General features: G+C 40.2%; 1 protein-coding gene across 1 annotated transcript in view; it reads right to left on the bottom strand.

Annotated features, from left to right (window-relative positions):
* AFF3 (ALF transcription elongation factor 3) overlaps window positions 1-24,837 on the bottom strand; it is a 465,059-nt gene that overhangs the window by 327,444 nt on the left and 112,778 nt on the right. The window lies entirely within an intron of this gene.

Here is a 24,837-nt window from a genome sequence, read left to right as displayed (position 1 = left end):
CCTCCCAAACAGTCGTCCATGTTCCCCTGGGGGGGTGGCACACCCCACAGTGTGGGAACCACTGCTTTAATGCTATTCCCATGAGCAATGTTGCAGAAGAGTGACCCCCTAACTGGGAAGGCGCTATTCAGCTGCACAAGGATTAAATGAGAGTTGGGCATCAAATATCAAGGTTGAAGTACCTCCTGTGACTGAAATACTGCATACCCTGGGAGGTCTGTGGAACTTCTGGGAACTGAAGCCACAAGAGCTCTTTTTTCCTGGAAAGGACCCATAATTCCCTTTTCTTTTGTAATTCCAGTTCTTTTATCATAATTCCCTGGCATTTAACTATAAAAGGTCTCAGATCTATGTTCAGTCAAAGGTTTAGATACTGATGAGCAATGCACACTTTAAATGTCCACATTAAATCCTTCTGGCAGGTCTAGCAGTTCAATTAGTAGTGTACATTTTGCATAGAATCTCTTGGGTTCCTATTATGCTCCCTTTGGTATTCACACCATTTTAATATTGTTTCATCAAGACCTGTTATTTAAAGCTGCAATTGTCTGTGGCAGTTTGTTTCAATGCCTTTAACACTGTTAGTACTTCTTTCATATTTACTCTTCTCCTCTCATTCAATTCAATGGCCAAAAAAAAAAAAACAAAAACAAAAACCCTACACTGACAGAGAATTAAGGTTGCTTAGTGGTGTTTTGTCCCCTTGAAGCATGTTGAGTTGAGCAAAACTCAAAATTCTGAAAGCCAGAAAGTGCACAGTTAAGGTTGCCCATACAACCTTAACGATACACTCTTTCAGCAATCCCCCAATCTAACACACACATCTTTATTCTGTTAACCCCTCAGTTGGTGAAATGCACAAGCTTTTTGCCTCTTTTTACAACCTATTCACTCTTATCCACACGATTCTAACTAACACTATTAAAGGACAAAAAAGAAAAAAGTGTTGCCCACACCTCTTTCCCTATGTTCCCTTGGAGCTAGCAACAGCCAATGGGAATTATTTGGATCATTCCAGATGCAGTCACCTGATGTGTTAGGTGTCCCTACACTAAATGGTGGAGGAAGTAGTTGGACCTACTTGATAAAAGGTGTGTTTGTCATATAAGGACCTGTGGATTACTTTGAGGTGTGTGACAGAGCAGTGATTATGATATGAGGGGACCTATGTTTTGCACCTTCCTCCAGTTGCACAGTCTGAGGCCTGGTCTACACAACTTAGGTATGTCGACACAAGGCAGCTGACATCGACCTAGTTGTGTATGTGTCTACACCTAAATTTGGCTCCCGCCAACATAAGTACCCTGTAACATTGACTTAATTACACCAACTCCGCAAGCCACAGTCAATGTACTTAGGTTGACCCAGTGTGAGTGTAGACTGTTATTTATGTTGACCCTAACTATTCTCCAGAAGCTATCCCACAATGCCCCAAACGGACCACTCTGGTCACCATTGTGAACTCCGCTTCTGGAGATCGGAAGCCGCCCCTCCCCTTGAAAGCCCTGACAAATTTTGAAATTCCTTTTCCTAACTGCCCAGCTTGGCAAACACACCTAGCTGCTCTTCATTGTTGAGTGCAAATGCTCCTGCCTGGAGTAGACAGGAGATACTGGATCTGTGGGGAGAGGAGGCAGAGATCTGAACAGCCTTTGAAACGTTGACATGTACGAGCAGTTTGCTCAGGGGATGCAGGAGAAGAGGTAAGACAGGACCAGCAGCAGTGCTGTGTGAAAGCCAAGGAGCTGTGGCAGGCGTACCAGAAGGCAAGGAAGGCCAACAACTGATCCAGTGCTGAGCGGAAGACCTGCTACATTTACAAAGACCTGCAAGCCATCCTTGGCAGAAACCCCAACAACACTGTGAATACCTCCGAGGAGCTGAGTCACAGGCCCCTGCCATGAACAGTGAGGAGGAGGAGATGGTGGACAAGGAAGAGGAGGAGAAGGAGTATGTGGGACAGGCAACCGGGGGATCCAGTTGCACAGTGAGCCAGGACCTATTTTTGACTCAACCGCAGTCCAGCCAGTCCCACCAGTCGAGCGCACAAGAGCCTGATGCCGGACATGGAGTATGAACACTGCAGCCATCCTGGAGAAAGATAGAGTGGAGAGAAGAAAGGTGCAGGAAAAGCAGAGGGACGTGCACCATAATGGACCTTCTCAGACACCAAACACAGATGCTGCAGATTCTAGTGGACCTGCAGGTTTGACAGTCCCAGGCTCACCTCTCTCAGCAGCCAATTGAGAAATCAGTATCAGGACTTCCCTATACCCCACTCAACATTCCATGTGGCATCAAGGGTTACTGTACTACCCTTACCGCTCCTCTCCTGGGGACATTAAAGACAATCACAGCTTCACAAATGCAAGGGGACTGTTGGCCCCTTAATGCAACATAGTGGGGTTTTTTGGTTGGCGCTAGCCCAGTACCAAAAGAAAGGGGAAGAACCAATGGGAAATCAAGACCTTTAGACCAACAGTCCCCAGGGCCGATGGGGAGAGGCCAACGCTCCAGGTCAGCCTGACTGACAAGGCAGGCAGGCCAATGAGGGAGTGAGGTGGAGCTGCCTGAGCCAGAGAGGTAGCCGCAGCAGTCAGGGCCAGAGGAGCACCCCAGGGACCTGTGCTGAGACAGAGTGGAGCTGGGGCTGGAGCAGTCCGGAGCCGGGTGCAGTGAGCAGCTGGGGAGAGCAGGGGTGACCCTGGGCAGAGGTCCCAGTGCAGGGAGATGAGCTTACTTGCTTCCTTTTACCTTCCCCATTTTTTCTTTATTCTTTTAATTAGTTGCCATTTAATAAATTGTGTTTGATTTGAACTATATGTAATGATCAGTGGGGACACCCTAGCCCCTGTCCTAAGTGACCATGACAAGACTGAGGATCAAGCCCCCAGGACTCCTGGGCCCAGCTTGTCTGGGTTATGAGGACGCTGCCACACAGGAGAGCAGAAGGGGAGTCCTTAAGGTCAGGCAGGTCTCTGGGTAAAGGAAGTAGAAGTGAGGACTCTGATCCTTTCGCTAGCAAATTCCCCTGGAGTAGTGTATAAGCGAAGAAAGTTCCTCACAATAGTGGGATCATTCCCCTGCTTACACACACTTTGACCTGTGAAAGCCATGGTTGATGTATGTGTACCTGAAATGGACATGAATGTTCTTTCCCCTTCATAAGTTCTGTTCTCTTAATTTATTAAGTTTTATTCATTTTTAATGCATTTGCTTTTAAATTCCCCATTTTTTGTTTTATTTTTGTTTTGTTTTTCACTGACCATGTTACAAAATAAAATTCTATTATTTGGAAAATAATTTATCTTTATTAGTTCATAGCATAAGCTGGCTGGTGCTCATAAGTTCTGAAGGTGACTAATTACCTGTTACTGCACAGTGTCACACAACTTGTAAGATAGTTTACAAACAAAATCAATAGGTACATTGACAATGCTATATCTCTACATGTACTGCAGTGACCACACAATTCATAACAGGCTGCAAAAGAGCATACCTCCATTGACTTTATAAGAGCTATGCTGATTTTTAACTGCTCAGGATCTGGCCCACTGTGTTTTTTTCTTTTAAGGTAAATTAAACTATATATTATTATAGATTAAAACAAACATATATATAGCATATATATAATAAATATACTAATTTATAGTAAATTTGTGTACAGCCAAAAGAGTTGCAGGGTGCAGAGGAGACAAAGTAGCATTTATCAGATAATAGAGAAGAGAATTTGAAGCAAAAACAGTGAGGGAGGGAGTTAGGAACAAAAAACATGTATTGCTTTTTGGGCAAAGAGCAGGAACTTCTCCTTGGTATCAGCTTGCTTTCTGTGGTCACATTCCAGAAAAATGTCACTCAAGCAGATCTACAGACTTTGGCCTCTTTGCACAACTGGTTAGGAAGTCAGGGACAATGCTACAGGGGAGGAGGCAACTGACAATGCTACAGGGGAGGAGGCAACTGGAAGGGTACAGAAAATACTAAGGGGTAAGAGTGAGTGTAATAATAGGGTATGAGGACTAATTATTGCTGATACTGGAGACATTCTGAAGTGCTCTGGATCACCCTTAGAATCTCTGTTCATTCACCTCATGTTGACCTCCTGATGCCCTGAGCACTTCTTTTGCATATTGCCAAAATGCACCCCCCTCCTCCCCCGGGGCCTGCTCTTCAGTCTTCTTATATTCTAATTACACTGAGAAGTTTCATTCTGGTTTGCATACAAGAAGAGGACATAATGTGGAATTCTTTGGAAAAAATTAAAAACAAATGGCACAGAAAAGAAATTCTTGCTCTTGATTCTACTCCTAACCAGGGAGAAAAGATGCTCGCGAGAGAAAACCCCACCCTCTCTTCTTCCATGGAGAGGAGTTCTAACACCTCTTATGGGGCACTAATGAAATAATTATAGGCAGCAGAAGAGATAGAGAAGAGCAAGAGCAGCTTTATCTAAATCTGTTTCTTTGCTGCATGCATATCCAGGGGAATACAACAGAACAACAGCAAGGCTTGCAAACCTGTTCCATTCTTCATGGGATAACAGTTTTGAGGAAAAGATCCACTTTCACAAAATTATATTGTGTTATGTTGCAGGACCAATAAAGAATCTGGCAAGATCTGCACATCTGATGGTGGTGCCATTATATTATGATATCATGATATACCTTTGGACTGCAATATCATGATGCATTGAGCTTGTCCTACAAGACAAACTGTTAAAGAGAGCAGGGAGCAGTCAGCTGAGATGATGAAGCAATTACATTAACATCTGTAGACTCAGATTACATTAACATTAGGAAACCAGACAAATGCTACGCTCTTGAATGAACTCACACAGGAAAATGATAAAAGACAAAAACACCGTATCACCTGTGGGCGAACATTTTTCACAAAACTATCATTCTATATCTGACCTCTCAGGCCCCATTCTCAAAGGAAATCTGCATAACACCTTCAAAAGACAAGCCTGGGAGTTAAAATTCATAACTTTGCTGGACATCAAAGATCACACTGAATAGACACACCAGATTTGTGGCTCATTACACCCACTAACACCTCCTGCAGCTGCCTTTTTTCTCTTTCCCTTCTTTTCCCATCTATGACTGGAAGGATGTTAATGGGCGACTTTTCCCATCTATGACTGGAAGGATGTTAATGGGCGACTTCACCTTGAAATGTGTGTTAACTACTTATGCTAAACAAACCACCTTGTATTTAGCTGTGACACTGAGTACGTTTTCCAGATCTGAAGAAGAGTTCTGTGTAGTTCGAAAGCTTGTGTCTCTCACCAACAGAAGATAGTCTAACGAAAGAAACCACCTCACCCATCTTGTCTTATTAACATTAGAACTCAGGATCAACGCTATGCTCGACTGATGCGGCAACTCATGGTGTAGGATGCTATCAGATGGTCGAGGGACATCTACCTAGAACACATCACCAGACATCGGTAATACCAGGAGGGATGAGCTGGAGTGCTGCTGAAAAGCGCAATGTGGAAAGTAACTGAAATACTTCCCTGATGAATTGTATTTTCTAAATGGACAACCTACCCTAAATTCTCGATTACTGAGGGACAATTTTCACCCATTGATACATGTGCTTTCTACAACCAAATCTCTGTATAACATCCAAATACTTGGATGCTAATATCTAAACTGTATTGTTAATTTTATTCACCTAAATTTGGGTTATTGCTGATTTTCCACTATATGTATTTTATGACTTTTAAAACCAGCGTTGTATTTGTGGATAATCTGAGCACTATACCCAGATGCAGAGACACTCTTCTCTTAACCTGTGTATTATATAATTGTTTCAACATTAGCTTTAATAAAAATTTTAAATCATGTATCCATTCACCTGCCCTGAATGCACCAACCAGCTTTGCTTTTAGGTTGTTCATTCAGTCAAAGAAAAATGTTTCAAAGTGTCAGCACAAGTGACTGGCAGAAGAGGCTAGTGGGTAATGTTTTTGCATACCCTATGTTGGCCTCAGTGCTAAATATAAAGAAACTATATATTTGCATTAGAATGACAAGAAAGTAGAAAGAACATCCTTTTATTTGAAATGTTCTTCTGAAATTCTTTTATGGCATTCCTACACATGCTAGCCATGCGACAGTTTGAGTAACTATGTAAGCTATAAAGGTCTTTTACACAAGTAAAGTAATTACCCAACTGATTACATACAAAGGTTAATTGTTTCTTTGTGGTATAATGTTTTTCATCATGCTTCTTGAGTTTTGTTTTTTTTAAGGGAGGAGACTTCCTGATTTTGCTAGGAGTACCATAAAAAGGTGCAGCTCTTCCCTTCCCCTGCAGGCAGAGTTGTTAAGTGATGCTCACACATCAATCAAGGCTGCTGTGGCAAATCACATTGATCAACAATCCACTCACTCTCATCTTTCACTTCAAAAAGAAATTTTGGTTGTGAAGATAAACACCATAGTATTTGAAGCTATTGTCTTTTTGATTCTCCAAAGACTGAAATGCCACTCCTAACAGTAGTGTAAACATCATTTGGTATATAGCCTACAACCATTTAAATGGCAGCAATGTGCTGTGCTTTATTTTTTAGGGAATTTAGGGCTCAATGCTGCAATGTGTTGAGCGCTCTGGCCTTAACCTAGTGAAGAACTTAGGCATATGTTTAACTTTAAGCATGTGAAATCCTATTGAAGTTAATGGGACTTAAGCATGTGCTTAAAGTTAAGCTTATGGTTAAAGTCAGTGGTTCTCAAACTTTTGTACTAGTGACCCCTTTCACATAGCAAACTTTTGAATGCAACCCCTCCTTATCAATTAAACACTGTTTAAATATATTTAACACCATTATAAACGCTGGAGGCAAAGCCGGGTTTGGGGTGGAGGCTGACAGCTCGCGACCCCCCATGTAATAACCTCGTGACCCCCTGACGGGTCCCAACCCCCAGTTTGAGAACCCCTGATGTAAGTGTTTTACTGAATTAGGGTGAAAGTACTGATCATGTTGCAGGACTGAGCTCCCTATGTACATGCAAACTGTTAAACTGGCAAAGTGGTACAGCATGGTCTGCAACAGTGCAAGCTTCAACACAGTACCCAGCCAGTGTTGCTCAGTGCCTACCTGGAATGACTATATTTACAGGAGAGAGAAATTCACGTTTCTTGACTGCTGCAGTCCTTGGCTACCACCTTAAAAATTATGATAAATGGTATGTTTGCTGGTGTCAGCAAATAAAAAGTGTTGGACTTTAGGGGTGTAGCTTGTGAGATTTTATTTGTTTTCTATACAACTTGGTCCAGCAACAGTGAAAGCAGTTCAGTTTATGGGGGCTGGGGAAGGGAATGTATACAATATTTTGTCAGGACTCCAAGCAGGTTTTTAAAGTCTCTTTATTCTACTAGAACTAATGGAACTGTTCTGGGGGGAGTTCCCCCAGAACTGGAGGGAGAGGCAATTCCCACAGAAAATGTGGACTGTCTAGAATACCAAACTTGATAATTTTTGGTCAAAAACAGGGGAGGGAGTTTGGGATCTGTTGATAAAGAAAAAGAATTTAAGAAAAAATGATACTTTCCACACAAAAAATTGTTTTAGAAGAAAAAACTTTTTTTGCTCTAAAATTAGGTTAATAGACAATTTTTGACCAGACCTAGTTGCTCCTGTTGGTGGTACTAATCCTAAATTCCCTCTCAGTCTAGAATAATCTCTTTTGAATTAAAATAATTTTTAAAAGCAAGTTTTAAAATAACAAGAGGACATTATAAATATAAATTACATTAAAAAAATCGGTTTCAGAGTAACAGCCGTGTTAGTCTGTATTCGCAAAAAGAAAAGGAGTACTTGTGGCACCTTAGAGACTAACCAGTTTATTTGAGCATGAGCTTTCGTGAGCTACAGCTCACGCTAAAGTGAACATTAAGATTGCAAAGTCAAGCACCCAAGATAAGGTTGCCTAAGGAGGGGAAGTCAGCCTGAGATGGACACTCAGCATGTAAAATTTCAGCCAGAATGGTGTAAGACTGGCAACAGTTCAAGCAACTGAAAACAAGGTCTCATAAAGGTAGTGTCAGACAAGCATCCTTACGAGCACTGTTACCTGCACTGCCTATGACAACACCAGTTATTGAGTAATGTAGGTATTGAACTTATAAACTATTCAGATCACTTAAAAAAATAGTTTTGACCCTGATTCAACTACCACACCATCTCCCTTCTCTCTAAGTTCACTGAATGTGCTGTTCACAAGCACTGTCTGGAGGAGTTCTCCTCCAGTTCTATCCTAGACCTCCAATCTGGCTTTCGCCCCTTACATTCCACTGAAACTGCTCTCACCAAACTCTCTAATGACCTCTTCCTGGCTAATGTTAAACCAGTATTCTATCCTCATACGCCTAGATCTGTCAATCTGCCTTCAACACTATCAGCCAAATTCTTCCTGAAATCGTGTCCTGTCTTGGCTTCTGTGACCAGGGCCATCCCTAGGCGGGTGCGGGACCCAGGGCAGAAATGACGAATCCGTCACTTCCGGGACCGACCTGCCACTTCCAGGACTGACCACGCCAGCCAATTGCACTGTCCTGCGGGGCCCCTCAAAGCACGGGGCCTGGAGCGGTCGCCCCGATTTGCTGTACCCAAGGGACGTCTGTCTGTGACTCTGAGTTCTACTGGTTCTTCTCCTTCTTCTGTAATTGCTCCATCAGCATCTCCTTTGGAGGATCCTCCTCATCTGTCCTCCAACTTTCTGCAGGGATTCTACAAGGCTCTATCCTTTGTCCCCTTCTCATCTCCCTCTACACTTTGTCTTTGGGTAATCTCATTTGCAACACGTAAATTCACCCATCATCTCTATGCTGACAACTCACAGAAGTACCTCTCTATTCCTTCTGTCCAAACTAAAATGTCAGCCTGTCTCTCTGACATCTCCTCGTGAATGTCTAGCCATCAGCTGAAGCTCAACAGGGCTAAAACACAGCTCCTAATCTTCCTCCCCTAACCTTTCCCTGCTACCTTCTGTCTTGATCACTGAGGACAACACTACCATCCTGCCTGTCACTCAGGGCCATAACCTGCGTGTCACCTTTGACTCAGAGCTTCTTCGAGGTCCTCACATACAGGTTGTATCTAAATATTACTGATTCTTTCTTCATAACATCTCCATCATAACAGCCTTTTTTATCCACTGAAACAGCTGCCCACTGATATCCATTCAGAATGCTACTACAAAGATCATTTTCCTATCCTGTCACTTTGACCGTGTGTGACCGAATATGCCCGTATTCATACCTTACATACTACTGTAATAATTTTTGTACAGAATATGCCTGGTGAGGTATCATTTGAAAACTCAAAATTTATTGCTCATTATTGTCCTGGTAAAATATTTGTGGCAACATTGTATGTGAAGCTATAAGATTCCACTGTTTGGTGTTATTAACACGCGTTCCTGAGGTCTGTCTTAAACAAAGGAATGGGTGCTCTGCTTAATTTGCATTTAAGCAGTAAATAGACTCATCAAGCAGAAAGGGAAACAAAGGAAGATCAAACAGGTGAGAAAAAAGAAGCAGGGAACATCCTTCCACATAGACTTTTTGTCTCCTGGTACCCCGCTGAAAGTGTTTTTTAAGAAGGGGACAAACTATAAAAAGGAGGGACAAACATTTCAAGGGACCCCTCTCTTGCTCTGCCCATTGATTCACTGCACCTGAAGGGATAAAGGAAGCTTTGCTGGACTCTGGGAGAAGAGGTTCTGACTTAAAAAGTTTGGTCAGTAAGACTGCTGAAAGCATGTGGTGAGAATGCTTTGCTTTGAATTTAACAATAGTTTGTTAAGTTCGGCACCAGTTGTGTTTTCGCTTTATTTTTCTTGTAACCATTTCTGACTTTTATGCCTCACTACTTGTACTCACTTAAAATCTCTTTGTAGTTAATAAACTTGTTTTATTGTTTTATCTAATCCAGTGTTTTTAAATTGAAGTGTCAGTGCCATACCAGACTAATAAGCAGCTGTGGCATCCTCGCCCTGTATCTTTGGGTACCTTACGATTAAGGCTACATTTTAGTGTATATTTTTATTTTTTAGTATATTTTTTAGAGTATTTTCAGTAAAAGTCATGGACTGGTCACAGGCAGTAAACAAAAATTCACAGCCTGTGACCAGTCCATGACTTGTAGTATATAACCCTGAATAAATCTGGGAAAGGGGGGTGGTTTGGGGGTGCCATGGGTGCTGGGGTCGGGGAAGCCCAGGGGACGCCGCAGGTGTTCAGGGTGGCTCGGGGAGCACCTTGGGTGCTCCTGGGGTGACCAGTCCGGGGAGCCACGGGTGCTCTGGGGGGAGCATCGCGGGACCTCTGCTGGTGGTGGTGGTGTGGGGGAGTGGCAGTGCGTGGCCCGGGATCCCTCTGGTGCTGCCGGTGGGGTTGGCAGGCTCCCTACCTGGATCCATGTGCTGCCTCTGCCCCAAGTGCCGGCTCTGCAGCTCCCTTTGGCCAGAAACCGTGGCCAGTGGGAGTCACAGGGGTGGTGCCTGCAGGTGGAGGCAGCACGTGGAGCCATCTGCTGGAAGGTGAGGGAGGGGGATGTTGCCGCTTCTGGGGAGCCCCCCGAGGTAAGCGCCACCCAGAGCCCTCACTCCTTCCCATGCCCCAACCCCCTGCCCTGAGCCCCCTCCCACACACACCCAAACTCCTGCTGATGCTGGAGGTGCGGTGGCCCGACTGCACCAGCTACTCAGGCGGCCCCTGGGCCAGCCGCACTGGCCTCTGCAGAAGTCCCGGAGGTCCCAGAAAGTCCAGAATCCATAACTTCCGTGACCTCTATGACAAACTTGCAGTGTTACTTATGATGCCTTGCTGAAGGAGCTCACACCTGGGCCACTCACAAACAGCCTTTTAGCATGCAAGCCATATCCTGAGTATCTGTGTGCAACTGCAGCCTGCCAGTCACACTTGGGTTATGCTCTGGCTCTCACCAGCATCAGTTATACCGCAGGGTGGTCCCCAACACACCCCCAGTCTTAGATTTTCCCCAAGAAATGTATGTCCTGTACTATCCAGTCCTCTCCTGGACAATACAAGTTATATAAAACCTGTTATTTCTTTAACAGAAATAATATGCACACAATTGCCACCCCAAATGGAGTTTCCTCAAATGTCTCCTTTCCAATGATGCTACAAAACTTGACATCATGTAGGCTGCTGGTATGCTGATACCACAGTTTATCATGCTGACCAATATTGTCTCATTGTTTACTTATACTCCCCCATCTGTAAGTATCTATCTCGTCTCTTGTCTTATACTTAGAATGTAAGTTCTTTGGAACAGGGACTGTCTTTTTGCTCTGTGTTTGTACAGTGCCTAGCACAATGGGGTCCTCATCCATGAATAAGGCCCCTAGGCACTAATACAAATAATATATAAATAAATTATACACTGCCATTGTGACAGGTTCCCCCCGAGGTGCCACCTGGAACTGGGGTACCACTGAGCCTTTCACGATTCACACTGTGCTGCTGTGACAAACTGTAGATAGCTCCCAGTCCTACATTTTCACCAGCATTTGCACAGGCAGGGATACACCCAGCTGCAGTTGCATGCAGGCTGACCAGCCATTGCATGAAACAACAACAGAGAGGCTACAGTCAAGATAACTCCCAGCTCCCTAGGCAGGCACCCACCACTGGAGTATAAACCCAAAATTATACTGTCTTGCACTGCACAAAGATCTGTACAATGTAAGTTAATAAATAGTTTGCCCCTCCCTCAATGTGGAGAGGAATATGCAACATGTGTATGTTAAACCAAGCTGAGATATTCCCCAGACACTTCAGTCAAAGGCACACTGGTTTAGATAAAGCAAAAAACAAGTTTACTAACTACAAATGATAGATTTTAAGTGATTAAAAGTGATAGCAAACAGATCAAAGCAGATTACCTAGCAAATAAACAAAACTGCAAACTAAGTCTAAAATACTAGATAGATTGGAAGTGAATTAGCAATCTCTCACCCTGGCTGAAGATACAAGCAGTTCACCAGGTTTCCATACATACTTTTTAGCCTGGGACCAGCACTTCCCACAGTTCAGTCTTTGTTTCTCAAATGTTTTCAGGAGTGTCCATGTGTGGGGAGTGAGGCCCCTCGATGATATCATACCCCACCTTAAATAGCTTTACCATATGGCAGGAATCCTTTGTTCCAAAAATGAAACAGTTCCCAGCCCAGTTTGTGGAAAAATACAGGTACCCAAAATGGAGATCAGTGTCATGTGGTCTGGTCACATGCTCTTGCACGCCCTGCTGAGTCATAGCAGCCATTACTTACAGGCTGTCTGGAGTGTTCTCAGAAAAGCTCACCAGATGGGAAAGAAGCTTCTCCTACGGCCTATTGTTTCCCCTAACAGCCATTACCTTGAATAGGCCCTTCCCAAACAGCTGTCTAGACTAGAAGCATTTTGCCTAGTGGATGTCACCCAGGTGTAACCACATTTGAAATAGATACATAGTTAATAACTTCAGATCCAAAAAGGATACATACATACAAATAGGATAATCATATTCAGCAAATCGTAACTTCTCCAGTGACAACTCACATGACCCATCTTGTACAAAAAGCACCATAATTATATCATAATCATAAAACTATGAAAAATATGGGGTATAGTGTCACAGCCATATCATGCTTTGACAAACACAACATAAATATATAAACTTAGTCCCATAACAGGACTACTCTTGTGAATAGAGTTATGCACCTATTTAAGTGTTTGCAGAATCTGGTGGTTAAATTATAAAATCAAACCAAAATCAACTTTACCTATGGATAACATCTACTCATTGGTGAATATTCAAGTATATCCAAAACAATATAGCAATTTGTATTTTCAAATTGAGTTTGGTTTCCATTTTAAGACATATATAAAGTTCTGAGTAAAGAACTCTTGCCATTAAAATCCTGCATTCAATTCTGGAATGACAGTGAATGTGTTATAGTGATTAATTCAATTAACAAGTCTCAGATTAAGTGAAAGTTCTTTCCTTCCTGAATGTCCAGTTACCATATGCTCTTCGCTCTTTTATTACACCCATTCACCAACAACCAAATGGACAGTATGTCACTACCTTCAGTTATGTGTAAAACTGGATTTAAGTATGGACAATAAAATAGCCTGTTATATTGCAAAATTAGAAAAATGCAATGCTTTATGATTATTAGGAATAATAATATTTTTCTTCTTAGAGAGCAATACAATTGCTCTGTCAACCACAGGACAGTGTTTGCAAAGCAGTACCCTACCAAAGATGGTTTGAAGTTTTACAGGATCAAATGGGTCATGTTAGGTTAGAGTATCCTTCATAAAAAGCAAGGCTTGGAAAACACTGGCTGCAAGATTTGTTGAAGATAAAGACTGCACATTATCATTTTCAGGGGAAATCTCTCTCAGGATCTAGGAAGTTCTTGTTGTCTCTGATGTGTTTTCTACATCACATGCAGAGGAGATGAGTCAACCTTTGAAAAAGAGAGCAGTCTGCATAGTGTAGAAGGAGGAAAGCAAAGGTGCATTTTGATAGCCCTGTCAAAACCAGAATTTTCCTGCTAATACAAATCCTATCTGGCAGCCCTGGCATGTATGCCCTCTCATCCTGTCACAACAAACAGAGGATGCATCTCAAAGATTAATGTGCCAGCCTATATGCATTATTGTAATTAATGTTATGGGAAAACCCAACAATCAGAAAGTCTCTGCCATCTCAGTAACTGTTTTTATGCTTTTCACAAATAATTGTGACACAAATATCATTTTCAGCTGTGTAAAACCATCTCAAGGCTGTGAAGGAATTCCACAGAGAGCTAGTGAGATGTTTTAAAAATGCAAATAGGAACAGGCTAAAGCAATAAAGAAGGGGAAGGTTTTTTTGAGGGGGTGGGTAACTGAAACTTATCTTTTCTCCTGTTTAAACCTAATAAATTTATAAAAATTAATTTCTTTGAATAACTTCTCTCTTTGAATGCTCTCTTTTAAAATAGCTATGAATCTTTCTTAGTAGCAATGAGCTATACTGATTGTTATCCTCTCTATACTTATTTAATATAACTGCAATGAAATATATTTTAAAAATATTTTCCATGAAAACACACACACACCCTGCAGTGTTAAAAAGCTCCTGCAAATGACAATCTTGCCAAATTTAAAACCTGCTTAACCCAAGTCGTTGTATTCAAAATGCACACAATTAATGAGGCAGTTCATCTTTAATAGACTTCCACAATTCAATAGAAAATTATTTCATCAATGACAATTTAGATGACATTTCTGCTTCAGTAAAACTAGTGCTGAGACTACTGCATGTTAAATTGTTCCAGTGTAGAAAAAGTAATGTCAAGAAACAAGAAAAAAATACCTTCATCACATTCATTTAATGGATAAAACATGAAGTGAGCAGCAGTGGAGATAAGCACCTGGAGGCTGTTTGGTTTGTCACAACACACACACAGTAATCCCTGACAGTCCTCAGTTAGGAGGGTTTTTTTTCTCTTCTTTTTGCTAATGCAAAGCAAAGCTACAGTGATAACTGCTTAGTAATACAGCAGACTTCAACAGTTTAAACATGAAGGCAATAATTCACAGAACACAACCTGAAAGACACAACAGACATGCAAAGTTAATTTGATATACAGTATACCAGAGACAGAACTCTTTCACCTTAACTTCCAACATAAATGTGAACTTTGATGATCAGATTCTGCACCCAAGCAGCCCCCACTGACTCACAGAAGTGGGTTACATGGGTATAACTGAGAGGAGAATTTGACCCAGAGCTTCATATTTGGGTTTGCTAAGGGCCCTGTTGTACTCCTTGATCTTTATGCAAAACTCCCATGATGCTTCGTGTTTGGAAATAGGAAAGAGATAACAACCTAAGCTATTATGAAAGTTGCTGGCGGAGGGACTCAGCATTTTCTCTACTTGATTAGAGAATAATCATCACGTTTTGACTGTAAGCTCTTTGGCGCCAGTGATCTTGTCTTGTAGTTTATCTATACACATTTATTACTCCTATTTTATTTATTTATTTCTGGTAGTGCCTGCATTATGCTAGGTGCTTCACAAACAAAAAAGAAGACACAGTCCTTGTTCTGAGGTGCTCAAAGCCTAAAGACATACAGACAGCAGGTAGGGGGTAAGGGATACAGAGTGTAAATAAGCTGTTTTTATAAATAGGGTATATAACCTATTGCTATTACCAGCCAGTCAGTTTCCCAATGCCCATCATGCTATATAAACAACAGAAAAACTGATGAATGTAATGTGCTTGTGTATACGTTTCAGCCTGTAAAAAAGAATCTTTACCATTCATTGATCAGCTCTTCTTCATTCAGGAAATATTCCTGATGCCTGCCTCAGCATGGACCTTTTCAGCAGGACATACTTCAAATAAGTGAAGGTGAACCAGTATTTCTATATGATGATGATAACGTTTGAAAACACTTTCATCAAGGAAAAGAGAGAGGTGGCCTTGGATTTTCACATAGGAAAGTACAAGGAGAAAAAGACTTTCCCCAACCATGTTTTATGAAAACCAAGCAATTTTAAAGCTATATCAGAGAGATCAAAGTACATAAAAATATTTTGTCATATATAGTTAACAAAAAACATAGTGTTATTTCTTCAAAAGAGATAACTGGAATGAAAAAGCCCCATAAATTTGAATGGACAAATGGCACAAGCAGTTCAGCCAGAGTATCTGGCAGCCATTTCCTGAAAGTTTTTGTTTATGGAACTCTTCCAAAATTTCTAGCATGTAATAATAATCCTTAGCTATTTCCCAGCACTTTTCAACAGGAGATCTCAAAGTGCTTTACAAAGGAGGTAGGAATCATCATCCCTATTTTACAAAGGAGGAAACTGAAGCACAGAGAGGGGAAGTGACTTGCCCACAGTCACCCAGTAGGTCTCTTGCAGTGCTGGCAATAGAGCCCAGGGCTCTTGAGTCCCATTCCAATACTCCAACCCACTAGGCCACCGTAATTTTAGTCAAATTCCCCCTTGGTTCTTCAAACACAACTTCATTAGCATATCTGACAGCTCCCTTTGTGTTGACTTACAGAATTTGCTTATTATGCTTTCCAAGGTGAATAATGTTTTTGGAGGGGGGGATGTGGGAGGTGAGGGGGAATAAACAATTAACATGCATGTACTCGGAGAAATGTATAGGATAGACCACAAACATATTTGGTATGTTTTAACACATCTTTTCAAATATTTCTGAAACATTACATAGAACCAAATGCCTACAATTATACAAACTTGCTGTGGATGACCCACTATGATAATTTTGTGGATAAACTATATCCGTCCTCTTACTGCACATGAAATACATGAAACAGTAGCATCTTTGGACACAGAAGGACTGGATGGAAAGAAAAATGCACTTTCACACATATATCTGCTAATGAAAAAAAGGGTTCCAAAAAAAACAGTTACCATTTGATCTGGTATCTGATGAAGTGAGCTGTAGCTCACAAAAGCTTATGCTCAAATAAATTGGTTAGTCTCTAAGGTGCCACAAGTACTCCTTTTCTTTTTGCGAATACAGACTAACACGGCTGCTACTCTGAAACATGTCATTTGATCTGGAACTCACGCTGGAGGACTTTATAGCACTAACAAAAGTCTGGATGTTTGAGGCTGCTATAGTCCTCCTTTCATGTATTTCAGATTATTTGCAGGGAAACTATACTCACTTTCTGCCCAGTGGCATACTCAAATTTCAAGAGATAAGGACAGGGTTCACTCCAGGGTTTGTGCTAGCTAAAGATGGCGCTCACTTCTAGGAAACAAAGCTGTGGAGGACCTGCAGACAGATAACAGCTAATATTTAGATGCCTAACTTTGACAAGGGGAGTTAGGCACTTAAATAGATTTGAGGAGCTGGGTTATAGTTCAAAAGGGGACTGTGGCCAGGGGAGGAGCTATTCATTGCATCCTCACTGTAGCCTCTGCTGGTCGGGTCCTACAGAGCCCCTGGGAAAGATTAAGGCTGTACTTCCCTGGCACAGCTCACAGATGCAGCAGAATTAAGTAGCACAGGCAGCTGCCATTTTCTCTCACACATGTGCACAGGCAGCTGCCATTCTCTCTCTCTCACTTACACACACACACACACACACGCGCTCTACATCATAGTCTGTTGTATCATAGTCTGTGTGACTGCAGCCCAATAAGCACCTCCCAGCCTGAAGAGAACTTAGAAATACAGTAAAAAAATTAAACCCTTCTTTGGCCTTTAAAAAAACAAAACAAAACAAAAAAAAACAAAAAACCCAAACCAGCTTTGGTGGGATTTTCAAAAGCACTCAGCACTGACCTAACTCTGCTCCCATTAAAGTGTTAGTTTTATCATAGGTTTCAATGTCAGCATGTTTAGGCCAATGTTGAACCCTTTTAAAAAGCCTATCCTTTATTTATATTATTTATAATTTATTTATTTTAATTTTCTATTACAGTTTTACATCTACCAATATAAGTTATACAACATATGCTTTCCCCCCACTTTCCCAGCACTCAAGGGCAAAATGTTTGCTTCTTTCTTCATTACATAAGCATTGGTATGTTATTTACTGTTTTTCCACCATTTGTGGGGGAGAAAGGTGGCGAGACTAAGTTGTAGCCTCAATAGAGCAAGCACGGAACATTTTGGAAAAACCAAACAAGAAAAGAAATAGATCATGTCAAGGATGTGATCAGCCCTTTGGCCTTCCTGTAATATGTGACATTTCTGGAAAATGTTATCTGGGATAATACACAGTGGAACATTCATTCAAATTATCTCCTGTGACCTTGGACATCTAATACAAACATAAATGTGTTTCAGATCATGTTAGTTCAGTTAGGAGGATAATGTTACATGTAAATTCATATTAGATAATAACTATGGAGCCAGTCTTGTGTATGGCAGCTGGAACAAGGCATCTTGAATCAACAGTGCACATTTATAGGTGTAACTATGGGGCTAATTGCTAATTGAATACTGTCTATGTTTTTGAGCAGCACTTCTTGCCCACAACCAGATATGCACTGCAGATAGGAAGTGCCTTCATTGATTTTTGCTGCCCTATTCATGAGTAAAGATCCATGAACCTTCAAGATATCCTGACAGTAGAGTTAAAACATTCTTATTTAAAAGGCTAATCAAATTAAAACAGGTGTGGTAAACAGAATAAGCATTACCATGTAAGATATAATGTATATGAATACATTATGCAGAGTACAGCTGTACCTACAATCACTACACTTGGCAGTGTTTTTTCATAAGTAGTTGTTGTGATGAAGTGGGAACGTTCTTAATGTTTTCTCTGAATACTGTGTGGGTGCCTCATTTTCCCCTACGCAGTTCTTAAGTATCCAGATGGTGGGATAAGGGTGGTTGTGCAGGCCATTTTTGGCCTTTATACTACTATCAGAACATAGCCTTGTAAAATATATTGTGAGAAAACAACAGCAGCTACACAATCTGAACAGCAACTCACCTAAAGAAAGACTTTACAGTGTGTAGCCTCCTCAAGTTTCTCTTGATGTACCTTATATACCTTTCAAATACTCTGGATTCTTTTGACCTTTAGAGGTTGTATATTGATAGCTCACTGAAGTTTAAGCTGCTCCTCTCAGGCTTCTCCAGTAGTGCTTATTTCTGACAGAACTTCTGTCATTCCTTGTCATCAGCTATATCAATGAGACTTGAAAGTAGCCCTTTCCTGCCATCGTTTTATAAAATACTTCTATATCAGTGTTAAATATAAATGGATGTAGATGAAATAATATGGTTTAAAGACATTTTTACTGGCTGAAGTTACTATGTTCGTTTAAGGAAATGTTTATCAGGATGTTGATCAGTCTTTGCCTTTTTTTTGTAATATAGAACATTTTTTGGAAGACATCTGGATAATACACTGGGGAACAAAACATATACATTCTATCGAGTTCTTTTAATTTTAACAAAAGTTTGATTTGGTATTTTGTTGAGGAGGGTTTTTAAAAAAAATTAAAAACAGTATTTTGTTCCATATAACAGCTTTGACAAGATTCTCATGCCTTTATTTTAAACCAGATTCCTCTTTTGCTTTCTATTTATGAATTCTTCTACAGAAAATTACTACTTCACATGTGGATCTTCAGTGGCATTTATGGCTTCCACAGATATTATTTAATTACCAGTACGTTGCTTGGTCCCATCTAATTTTTAAATGACTGTGACATGGACCTCGTGTTCTGATCTGCTGAATGGGAGAGAGGATATGTCCTGAGGATTCTTCCCCTTCTAGAAGTAGTACATTAATAAGATGTTTTCTTTATAAAAGCCTTGCATCAAATCTGTAATCAGAGCACTAGCGACACCCAAGCTAGCACAAACATTAATTAATTCCAGAAGCTGCCATTCCTGATCTGAATTTAAACATTACTCCTCAAGGAATTTAACCTCAGCAGTGATTTGGGGTAAAAAAAGCTGTTTACCTATTACAGTAATAGATTCAGTAAGCCAAACTTATATTGTCATACAGAAGTTATGTTTCATATCTAGGAGACTAGTCTTACTTTAAAAAAAAATTCTGTAATGCACTGGAATAAGGAAGCAGTTTTGAACATGACTTTAAAATTGCTACCTGATTAGTCTTCACTTTACCCAATCCTAAACTGCAGAATTAATTGGTGCTTGACTTAAAATTAGAACAATTTCAATCTACTGTATACCACCTGTGAGCTCATCATTATGTGTTCCCAAACAAGAGAAGTAAGTGTGTTGTTCAACAATTTTTACACATCAGTGCAGTACAACTACAGGATCTTCCTGAAAACTCTCTGGGAAGAGAAACCTAAAAACACTCTTTAAAATAAAGCCCATATATGCACCTACAGTCATCACATCACCTTTGTTAGAAAACAAAATCCATCTGTTCACAGACCTCCACGGAGAGGGAGAGATGCAAGCCATGTCTCATTAATCAAAATTTTTATTTCTATATTCCACTAACTGATTATATTAACATCTGATATATTTCATCTCAAACTAAAATCATGCCCAAGAAGAAACAGCTCAGAAATGTATACTTGCCTTTTTTTACATCTAAATGCCAATGCCTACAATAGATGAGTTGTACAAGAAAAGAAAGATGTTTCACTGGTATTAGAGAGAAAGAATATTAATGGGCTGAGTTGAGACATTCATACAAATAATCCTGTTCTTTAGAAACTTTAATTAACTAATTACGTAATAAAGGTAACTCTAGGTACAATGAGAAAGACACTTTTAAAGTAACAATGGAATCCAACGAATTTTCCCATTATGTCATAAATGAGAGAAAATTTTTAACATTTCTTCACTCAGTATTATAGTGGGCACTTTCTAGCCCCAACACAGTTAATGTTGCAAAATAGTTTTTATTATAACCTCCTGTTTTTGCAAGCTCATAACTTTCCAAGATACTTACCTTTTGGGCTGAAATGTTTCATGTTTGTTCTCCACCTGAAAATGAATTTGTTTGAATATTTCAGCTAAAACCCTTCAAACATATTTTAAGTTATGGGGGAGACAGAGGGGGCGGGGAGGAATACACATTTCCCATTGTAATAAACACATATGTTTGAACAAGGATATAGCAAAAACAGTTTAACTTTTGACTCAACAGTGCAGTTAGTATAACCACAGGATCTACATATCGTGGATATAGTTCTCATTGTTTTTTCAAACCAGAAGCAGTAGTCCTCAAAGATATGACCATTTTAAAATTGCATACTGAGTAGTCACAGTAGACGATTTCCTTATGTATACAGGTGTGCACATACACGTATGGTCCCTGTGTGCAGGTAGTAAGGGTGGAGCCAGTTAAGTACACAGATAGGTACGTGCAAATTTGCTGATTAAAAGAACTTTGAAGAGCTACAGGCAAAGATGAGCAAGTCAAATAGCTGCAGAGAAAGGAATCACGTTCTGCAAAGCAAACGGAGGATGTGGTAATTTCTCTGTGGTGACTAAGATTCATTGGAACTATCTGATTTGTGCACTGGGCATTATAGTTCAAATCTGTCTGTGGTACAGGGAATCCTTTGTTTTTCCTTACAGAATAAAATAACTATGAAAATTACCTGCCCACTCCCCAAATTTTGAATATGCTTTTGCAAATCGTCTCATGTCCACTAAGGTTCCTTCACACTGTTATGGCAGTGTAAAGTGGCCTTAAAGTGAATGTAATTACATTTACATCGCTGATACATTATTTGGGAATTTTTCTGTTGGTTTCATCCACCTCACTATGTCATGCTGCCCCTACTATAAATCTATTAGGTGCACTGATGGTGGATAGAAGCTTGTGTAAGCAAGACACTAGGACTTGATTTACTGAGTTTATTCCTAATGAAGACACCAGTCCCAAGGACGCTGGTGACTGTACATATACAGATTATATTTTGATTTTGTCTTCACAGTTTTATTTGAAGTTTTCTTGTTAAAAACTGAAATAGTAGGGTTTTTTTTAAAGAACATTAAACAGTGTGGGAGTTAAATAGCTTAACACAGGCAGGCTGAAATGTGATCAGATGTGTGGAGTTCTGCAATGTAGCTTGTGGCCCTCTTCTCTTTAATGTAGAGGCCCAGCCCATGTTGACAACGGGTCCCAAGAAGTGATGTTCCATCTTGAACTGAAAGGAAGATTCCTCCCAAAAAAATGTGGAATGGTATACTCGGACTTGTTTCTAGAGACCGTATCTCCAAATTAAAGAAAATGGCAATTACCATCCACTTCATTCAATGTAAATTAGGTTCAGTCCTGAGCCTCCTGGAAAGTTGACAATACGGTTCCCTGGGGCAAAGTTGGAATCCTTTGTATTAACATGTTCACTAAAATAATCAAATAAATTCCATGCTTATTGCAATGCTACTTCTGCAAATGCTCAAGAAATAAACTGCTTTCAAACTTTGTTATTAATTATTCATTATTTACCATCAAATTTTCTTAGGAAAAATGGATTAATCAAATAAGGGACTGTTTCATCAAATATATGCAATAGTAAATTCAAACACAACAGACTCTTATGAGTCAAAAAGAACACAGATGAGAAATAGTCAAGGAAGAGCTTAACATAGTGGCAATGATATAAAATTAAATTCTATAAGATATCCTAGATTTCTGATGGGAATACTTGACAAATGAAAAACACTTTTCAATTTAAATTAAATTAAATTTCCAATTAAGTCATAGAGAGCTGTACTCCAGCAGGAAAACCTACTAAAATCACATATTTCTTGGTCATGAATTAAACATTTAGAGTACCTTAATGTATGATGACCCAACATGTGGAGAACAACACATATCCTCCGCCTTTTTTTAAAATCAGCACTACATATAATAAAGCACTGTCTTATACTTCCAGTACTGATATTCCTGATATCCACTAACTAAAGCAGGGTTGGACTTTAGCTGGTTACTGAATGCATCCGATGAAGTGAGCTGTAGCTCACGAAAGCTTATGCTCAAATAAATTGGTTAGTCTGAAATAAGCAGAGACAATATTTTGGTGAAGATGACTTTTTTGTATTTTGTCTTTTTAAAGTGTAATAATTTTAGAGTATTTTTACAGTGTGATTTTAAAGGGTAATTAGTATCATATGCACTTCCTCTATTAGAGTAATCTTTGTAACAAATACTGAAGTTGTAAGTCACCATTCAACATAACCCATTTACACTTTATTATGTCAGCAAATGCAGTGACTTGATGCAATAGAGTAACATCTCTGTATATTTGTCATTGTAATCTTGATATTAAACTAGGATGACACCATGTTAAAACTTACAGCATCTGTCAATGATTTTTCCAGACAGAAAATTATGCAAACAATATTTCACAACTACAAGCATGTTTCAAATGTATAGCAATTATTTACACAATACAACATGCTTGGTGCTCTACAATATATAGATAGAATGCTCAAGACACTTCCTGCCTCAGAGATCTTACAGTCTAGAAAACAGACACAGAAAGGAAAGAAACACTAGTCAATACAAAACAAGTTACATTAAAAATCTATAGTTCTCTAAATAATGCTGTACATAGATGTATACATAATTGTTAGATGATTTTTTTAATGAATCTCTCTTGCTTTCCTCCCACCTCTTTTTCACATTCATGTTCACACTTTATACAAATTCAGTAAAGTGTCTACATTTCAAAAATTTCAGCATTAACTCCTAGGCTTCTTGACATTATTATGAATGAGAAGTTACTTACCTGTACAGTAACTGGAGCTCTTTGAGACGTGTTATACATATTCACATTCCACCAAAGATATGCATGCACCCACGCACTTGAGTTTGGAGTCTTTTGGCCAGAAGTGTCCATATGGTACACCTGCACTCTGCAAGTCCTCATTCTCCTCATCAAAGGCATAAAAGGGGGGAAGAGCACCAACCACCACTTAGTTTCCTTGCAACCACAGAATCCCAGGAGCGAAGGACTCTGAGGTAGAGAGGGTGGAGGGGGATCATGGAACATGCAACAACACGTTCTCAAAGAACTCAATTATTGTACAGGTAATTTACTTTTCATTCACCTTTGAGTGATTCTCCATGTGCCCATTGCATTACAGGTGATCCCAAGTAGTAGACCAATGTAGTGAAGGTGCAAGCTTGAGGTCTTAGGAGAAGATTGCAGCAGACTTGACAAGTGTAGCATCTGATCTACAGACTTCAGTAATTGCATAATGCTCGCTACACGTACGAAGAGACACTCAGGTGACCGCCTTACATATATCTAAGATTGATACACTTTTCAACAAAGCTGCTGAAGCTGCCTGAGCTCTGGTCCAATGAGCCCTAAGAGTGTTAGGTGGGGTTCTACTCTGGCTATTTCACAGCAAGTTCTCATGCAGTCAAAAATCCACTGTGACAGTCTCTGGGTTGAGATGGCCTTACCTCTCATCCTTTCCTCAATAACCACGAAAAGTTTTGGTGAAGACCTGAATGGTCTTGTTATTTGAAGAAAGAATGTCATGGCGCATATGATATCTAAGATGCAGAGAGTGACTTCTGTGTTGGAAGCAAGGAAGAATATGGGTCGGCGAATTTGCTGATTCAGGTGGAATTCCATGACCACCATCAGCAAAAACTTCAGATGAGTTTTTAAGTAACTTGTCAAGGTAGAAGACTGTATAAAAAATATAAGGACTGTGTAAGGAGGGTCAGACATCAGCTCTTGAATCTCTCCTACTCTTCTTGCTGAGATCATGCCGCTAAGAATGATATTTTCATTGACAAGTGAAAAAAGTAACATATCATCATTGGTTTGAATGGTGGGCACATAACAGCTGGTACCAAGTTAAGGTCCAACAGTGGGATTGATCCTTAACAGATGAAAACACTTTAATCTGATCCTTCAAAATTTTTACTAGAGTAGGTGTGAAAAAATACTGTTTGGCCTTCTCCTGGTGAATGGTGTGCTGAGATAGCCACCAGATATATTTTGGATGAGCTCAGTGATAAGTTGCTCTATATCTATTCCAGTACCTAGTCTAGGATTACAGATACCAAAGTCTCTTGAGGATTCAGGGACATCTGACAGCACCAAAAAGAGAATCTTATCCATTTGACTTCTAGAGTCTTTTATACTGTTGACCAGGAGAGCCTGGACAGGTGAGGAAGCAGGACCACTCTACACCCATTCAGCAGACAAACCATTAAATGCAAGATATTCCATCACTCTGTGACAAATAGTCCAGAAGCAGAGGCAAGATCTTGGACTGGGAGGTAAAGAAGCTCAGGATGTTTGGAAACCAAAACTGCCTCAAACACTCTGGTGCTATCA

Source organism: Eretmochelys imbricata, chromosome 1 (assembly GCF_965152235.1).
Source record: "Eretmochelys imbricata isolate rEreImb1 chromosome 1, rEreImb1.hap1, whole genome shotgun sequence".
Taxonomy (NCBI): Eukaryota; Metazoa; Chordata; order Testudines; family Cheloniidae; genus Eretmochelys; species Eretmochelys imbricata.
Note: the sequence above shows the minus strand (reverse complement) of the source record. Positions and strands in the feature narration are given on the sequence as shown.